Source organism: Panthera uncia (genome assembly GCF_023721935.1).
Source record: "Panthera uncia isolate 11264 chromosome A1 unlocalized genomic scaffold, Puncia_PCG_1.0 HiC_scaffold_17, whole genome shotgun sequence".
NCBI lineage: Eukaryota > Metazoa > Chordata > Mammalia > Carnivora > Felidae > Panthera > Panthera uncia.
Window position 1 is genome coordinate 112,849,188 of NW_026057577.1, and position 5,999 is coordinate 112,855,186.

General features: G+C 42.0%; 1 pseudogene; it reads right to left on the reverse strand.

Annotated features, from left to right (window-relative positions):
* Positions 1 to 4,512: 4,512 nt before the first annotated feature.
* Positions 4,513 to 5,376, reverse strand: LOC125934591 (60S ribosomal protein L12-like; annotated as a pseudogene).
* Between the last annotated feature and the right edge of the window lie 623 nt (positions 5,377 to 5,999).

Here is a 5,999-nt window from a genome sequence, read left to right on the forward strand (position 1 = left end):
GAACAAACTTATGGTAGCCAGAGGGGAGATGGGTGGGGGGATGAGTTAAATAGGTGACGGGGATTAAAGAGGGCACTTTGTGATGAGCACAGAGAGCTGTATGAAGTGTTGAATCACTACCTTGTACACCTGAAACTAACATTACACTGTATGTTAACTAACAGAATTTGAATAAAACTTATAAGAAACCCCACAAATAAATAGAATCACAGGATCTGAGCACAGATACATGGTTAGTGCTACTGTAGCTTGTCGCCAAATCACTTCTCAGAAAGTTTTTGCCATTTATACTGTGACTGACACTGTAAGGAATCCTGATTTCATCCCACAGGGACATGGAACACTATTTTTAAACCTTGGCTAATTTGATAGGTGAAAAGTGATATTGTTTCTTCAGTTGAAGTCTCTGGGGTTGGTTACTAGTGAGTCACCTCCTGAGGCTTGCATTATTTCTGTGAATTGTTGGCTCATGTCCTTTGTGCCTGTTCGTCTTTTGGGATTTCGTTTTTCCTGATAGGCATGGATGAATAGCCCACTGAGGACTTTAACTCTCCTTTGTTAAAGTCTTCCAGATTCCTTAGTTCTGTTTGATTTTACTAATAATGGATTGGAGTTTTAAACATTCACAGAGTAAAGGTCACTCTGTAAAGCAGATTTGTGGAAGATTCGGAGATGGACACAGGGGCAGGGGTGGAGGGAAAGAGAGAACACCATATTCTGTGCCTGCTTTATAATTCAGCCCAAGTGAATAGATCCATGTATGGACCCAATCACAACTGTTACCTTCATTGTCACAATTTAGCCCTCATGGCTCAACAACCACTTCCTAATCCAGGTAACGACTGTCAGCTCCAAGAGTCCTCTGGACCTCAGGACTGACTCGGGATTAAACTGAAATCCAAGCATTGTGGTAACACTGTCCTTCCATTAAATTTATCCTAGGGCTGGGATCCTGACACCAAAAGATTAAATCACAGTTTGGTATATTTTTTTGATCAACAAGCAACTTGCTAAAAACTGTATTACTCTCACTATAGATCCACTGAAGATTGGAAATGTCACATAATCACTAAAGAATTTTTCAGGTAGATATGTATTCAGTAGGTGTAGGCCCAGGGGGTTACCATCATTCATTATAAAACATCCATACTTGCTACAAAGGTTGCTAGCATAGGTAAGAATTTCTCCCTCTAGACCTGTGTTCTCTAAAAACATCTTGAGAACATCTTCCCCAAAATGATTTGTTAAACATAGAGGGGAAATGTTCACTTTTTAGAATCAGTGTTAGTAAATAGAAATCATCCTGCAGTAAGCCAGATGCTTCCCTATGACTCATTCATGGTGTTTCTTCCATTTGATTAATGCCTAATTTGTTGTACTTGTTATCCAACTGCCTACATGACATATCCATCTTGATGACTAATTTTTGGCATCTCAGACAAGATGAAAAGCAAGTTTCTGACATTGCTCTCAAAGCACACCCTTCCCACACTCTTCCCCACTTAGTAAATGACAACTCCACCATCCCAGGTGCTGAAACCCCAAACCTCAGTTGTCCTCAACTCCCTCAACCCCCAATGTGATCTTTAACAAGTACTGCCAACTCCGTGTTCAAAATATATGCAGAATCTGGACTGCCTCTTACATTTCCACACTACCACTCTGGCTGGAGTAGTTAATTAAATATCCCCCTGAGTAGTTCATGTCTGCCCTTGTACCTCTTCAGCCTATTTGCACAAAGTTGCCAGAATGATCCTGCTAAAATGAAGGTCTGATCAAGCCATCTCTCTGTTCAAAACCTTCCAGTGGACTCCACTGTGACTCAGAGTAAGAAACAAAGACCCACAGTGGCTTCAAGGCTCCACATGACTTGCGGTCGATACCACTGACCACACTTTCTATCCCTCCCCATGTTGCTTGCTCCACTCTAGCCACACAAGCCACCTTGCTGTGCCCTCTGATAGGTGACTCTAATGGCAGATTCCACCATGGCTTACTCCCTCACTTCCTTCAGGCTTTTCTTCTCCATGAAGACATCCTTCCCATCCTGCCTAAACCTTCAGCCCCCAATCACTCATGTTCCTATTCATGCCTTCATCTCTTTCTTCCACACTTCTCCCCAATATCCTACATATTGTGCTTATTTATCTTGTTTGTCTCCCCATCACTAGAATGTAATCTCCATGGGGCCAGGGATTTGGGTCTGCTTGCTCTCTGCTGTATTCCCAGTGCCTCACATATGGTGAGCACACCATAAGTATTTGTCAAAAAAGTGAACAAGCTTGTCACTGATACCTGCTTTTTTCCACCCATGATGTTCACCATCACACATAAGAGCATCCTTTCCAGACACTTAAACTTTTCTTCATGTTACCACTTGTGCCTTTTTTAAAAGAAGTTTTTATTTATTTATTTTGAGAGAGAGTGGGGGGAGGGGCAGAGAGAAAGAGAGAATTCTGAACAGGCTCTGTCAGCACAAAGCCTGACACAGGGCTTGAACTCATAAACCATGAGATCATGACCTGAGCCGAAACCAAGAGCCAGATTCTCAACCGACTGAGTCACCCAGGTGTCCCACCATTTGTGCCTTTTACCAGGTACAACAGAACTTCCTTCAAGTTTTCCACACCCCTCTCCAGGCTTTCCTCTCTATCTTCTTGACTAGTTCTGGGTCACATGACAATCTGTAGTCCAGTCACTGGAAAGGAGATGGGACCACCATTGGCTGCCATGGTTTAAGCATGATTTATTCTCTGGGACATATGGCTGCTGGGGTAAAATCAGGTTAATGAGGAAGAAGGGAATGGGTTTCATACAGAAAAATAAGTATCTGCCATGTCCACTGAATCACAATTTCATGTCTGTGTTCGCAGCTGAGCTTCACCATCTTGATGAGGAGGGGTAAGTAGGTGTTCTGACCATTTTACGGAGGAGAAAACAGAGCCACAGAGAGATCCTCCAATATGTCAACATCATGCAGTAGGTCAGTGGCGGGACCAGTGTGGTCTACCCAAGTTCTCAGTTCTGGAGAAGCAGGATGCTTTGGAGAAGAGTACAGCGGAAATCAGAGCCCCAGGGATTCATTTTAACTATGCACAAAAGAACTATATGACCTCGAATAGGCGTTTTGATACCTCAGGGCCTCAGTTTGTTCTTCTTTAAAATGAAAATAAAGTCCCTTTCTTGTTTTAGAGCTGCGCTTGAGCTGATTAATCATTAAGACTCTCTTCTTATCTGTTGAATTCCAGCTCTGGGAGAGAAATAAGAGTGAGTTGTTGGACTTTAAACTCTACCCAGCCAGAAGAGAAGAATTAGATTTCTTTGTAATGACCTTTAAAACAAAACAAAACAAAACAAAAACCCTTTTGTTCTGAAAACAAATACATAAGGATGATCCTTTTAACCCTCAGTCTGTTCCTGAAGATTTCCCCTTCAGTGTATCTCTAAATCCTTCTAGTTCCAGCTTTGACATTTGAGGAACACAGGTATTCCTCGGCAGGTTGTCTGTTCCTCATTTGGAAATCAATCCCCTGTGAATGCATAGTTGGAAGCTTCCATTGCAGAGCAACTTCATGGAGCCAACTGCAGACGCATTTGTAGCTTGAGAGCTGTGATACCCCCGTATCTTCCTGGCCAGGGTCCTAGTCCGCACAGTTGCCGGGCAGCAGTCACTCCAAATTCTACTGTTGGCTTCTCATTCCATGCATCGTTCCTAGCATGTCACCTGCCTGAGAGATTCAAGTTTTTTTTGCTGAAGGAGTGGCTTTATGAGGGCCACTGGGAGGGAGATGGTTATTCAATAATTTACTGAACATCGCATGTTCAGCTCTGTGCCCATATGAAGCATTTTCCAACCTTCTGACTTCATAGATCTAGATTTTCCTTTTCTGCAGTGTCAACTTGCTATTTAATAACTCTTGACTTTTGGATAGAAATTTAAGGTGTTCCATGTATTATCTCATGGGATTTTAGAATTAAGAAAAATTAGGTAACTCTCATAAGATTGTTAAGCTTGTAAAGAATGGAATTGGGATCAGATCCTAGGATTACCAGGCTGCCTCTCAAGTGTCATACCAAGTGTTAAAATTTAGGTGCTTTCAAAATAGACATTTATTTGTACCTTTAATCACCCACTATTAGGGTCTTGGGTACGTCACTTCTAAAAAACCCGGGTGGGGAATTTTGCTTAAAGAGAGCTGCTTACATATTTTTTTTTTTTTTTTGCTGCTTACATATTTTAAGCCAGGGATTGGCGAACTTTTTCTGCAAAGGGCCAGATAATAACCATTTTAAGATTTATGGGCCGATATAATTTCTGTTACAACAGTTCAATTCTGCATGGTAGTGAGAAAGCAGCCATACACCATACATAAACAAGTCAGCATGGCTTGTGTTTCAATAAAACTTTACAAAAACAGGTGGCAGGTTTCCTTTGGCTCGTGGGCCATTATTTGTTGACCTCTGATCCAAGCTTGGTGCTCTTAGTACCATGCATTCTTTTATGTCCTGCTTTCAAGGGCATTGGTAAAAATAATTCTCTCTGATTTTGTTGGTCAAGTGGGAAAGTGAAATTGTTTCACAAAATAGTCATCCCAGTACTCCAGAGAAGTCTGCACATTCACCTCACCAATATATCCCACAACCTTTTCTTTGGTTGTCAAATGATCTTTTATTGAAAGGTTTTCCTTTGTAGTTCTTAACTAGCTGGGTATTATACTGCACCACTGTTGATGTCATCTATGATGTCATAAGGGTGGCAGCCATCAACATTGCAGCCCACTGATTGAGCAGTTCCCAGAATCTCTTTCATGGTTCTAGAGAGTTCTCTGGCTAAAGATCGGTGCTGCATCTGTCGGGCAATGTTGACAAGCTCATCAAAAGAGGTATTTTCACTGTGCTTAATGTTTTTGTGCTGTTTTCTGTCTCTTGGCGGTTCCTTGAGGGCTTTGATAATCAGGGCAGAGGCAGAAAGGACTACTTCAATCTGGGCCTGTACGTTCTGAACGGTCATTTTCATTGTAATCCTCAGACCCTTCCAATCATTGGTGCCTTGACAAAGTCATCACCAACCTTTGTTGGAGACAGATCCTGGGAGCCAGTCTACTGGGCCAGGGCAAATGATATGGCACCAACTTCCCCACTGGTGCACTTCAGGTATACAACTTTGATCTCGTTGGGGTCAAACTTAGGCATGGTAGAGGTGGCTGGTGTTGGGTGAGCCCAGATGCAGGACAACTGAAAACAGTTGCACCTTCACCTCACCTGAGCCAAAAAACTCTTTCACAAATTTGATAGAAATATCATAGACTTATAGAATGTTAGTGCACAGGGATATTTAAGATCATCTAGTCTTAAACTCCTCATTGTACAGGTGGGGAAACAAAGTAAATTTTTCAACCTCCCATCTAAAATAAGTTCAAGTAGGGGCGCCTGGGTGGATTAGTTGATTAAGCATCTGACTTCGGCTCAGGTCATGATCCTGTGGTTTGTGAGTTGGAGCCCCACATCAGCCTCTGTGCCTACAGCTCAGAGCCTGGATCCTGCTTCAGATTCTGTGTCTCCCCCCCTGCCTTGCACTCTGTCTCTCTCTCTCTCTCTCAAAAATAAATAAACATTAAAACAATTTTTTTTAAGAAGTACAGGATATACTTGGAAGACCAAGAACTGATGAGTATAGAACTTAATGTGTGGTTCAAATATTGACATTTCTTGGCCAAAGAAAAAAACTACAACATATAAAAATGCATCCTGATAACTTTCTTTCTTACCTTAGTCATATTAGAGTTTGTTGTTCCAACAAGACATTGTAAAGGCTTTTAAAAATATCAGGCAGAAATATATGAAAAGCTATCTTATGCTCCTAGACTTGAGCAAATATCTTCAAAATGTTGCCCCTCTGGGTCCTGACACTCAACGACCTCTTGTTTGGATGTAGCCCTCCCACAGGATGCCCGAGCACCTGGGTTGCGGTTGCTGTAGAATGCAGATGGCATGCTCAC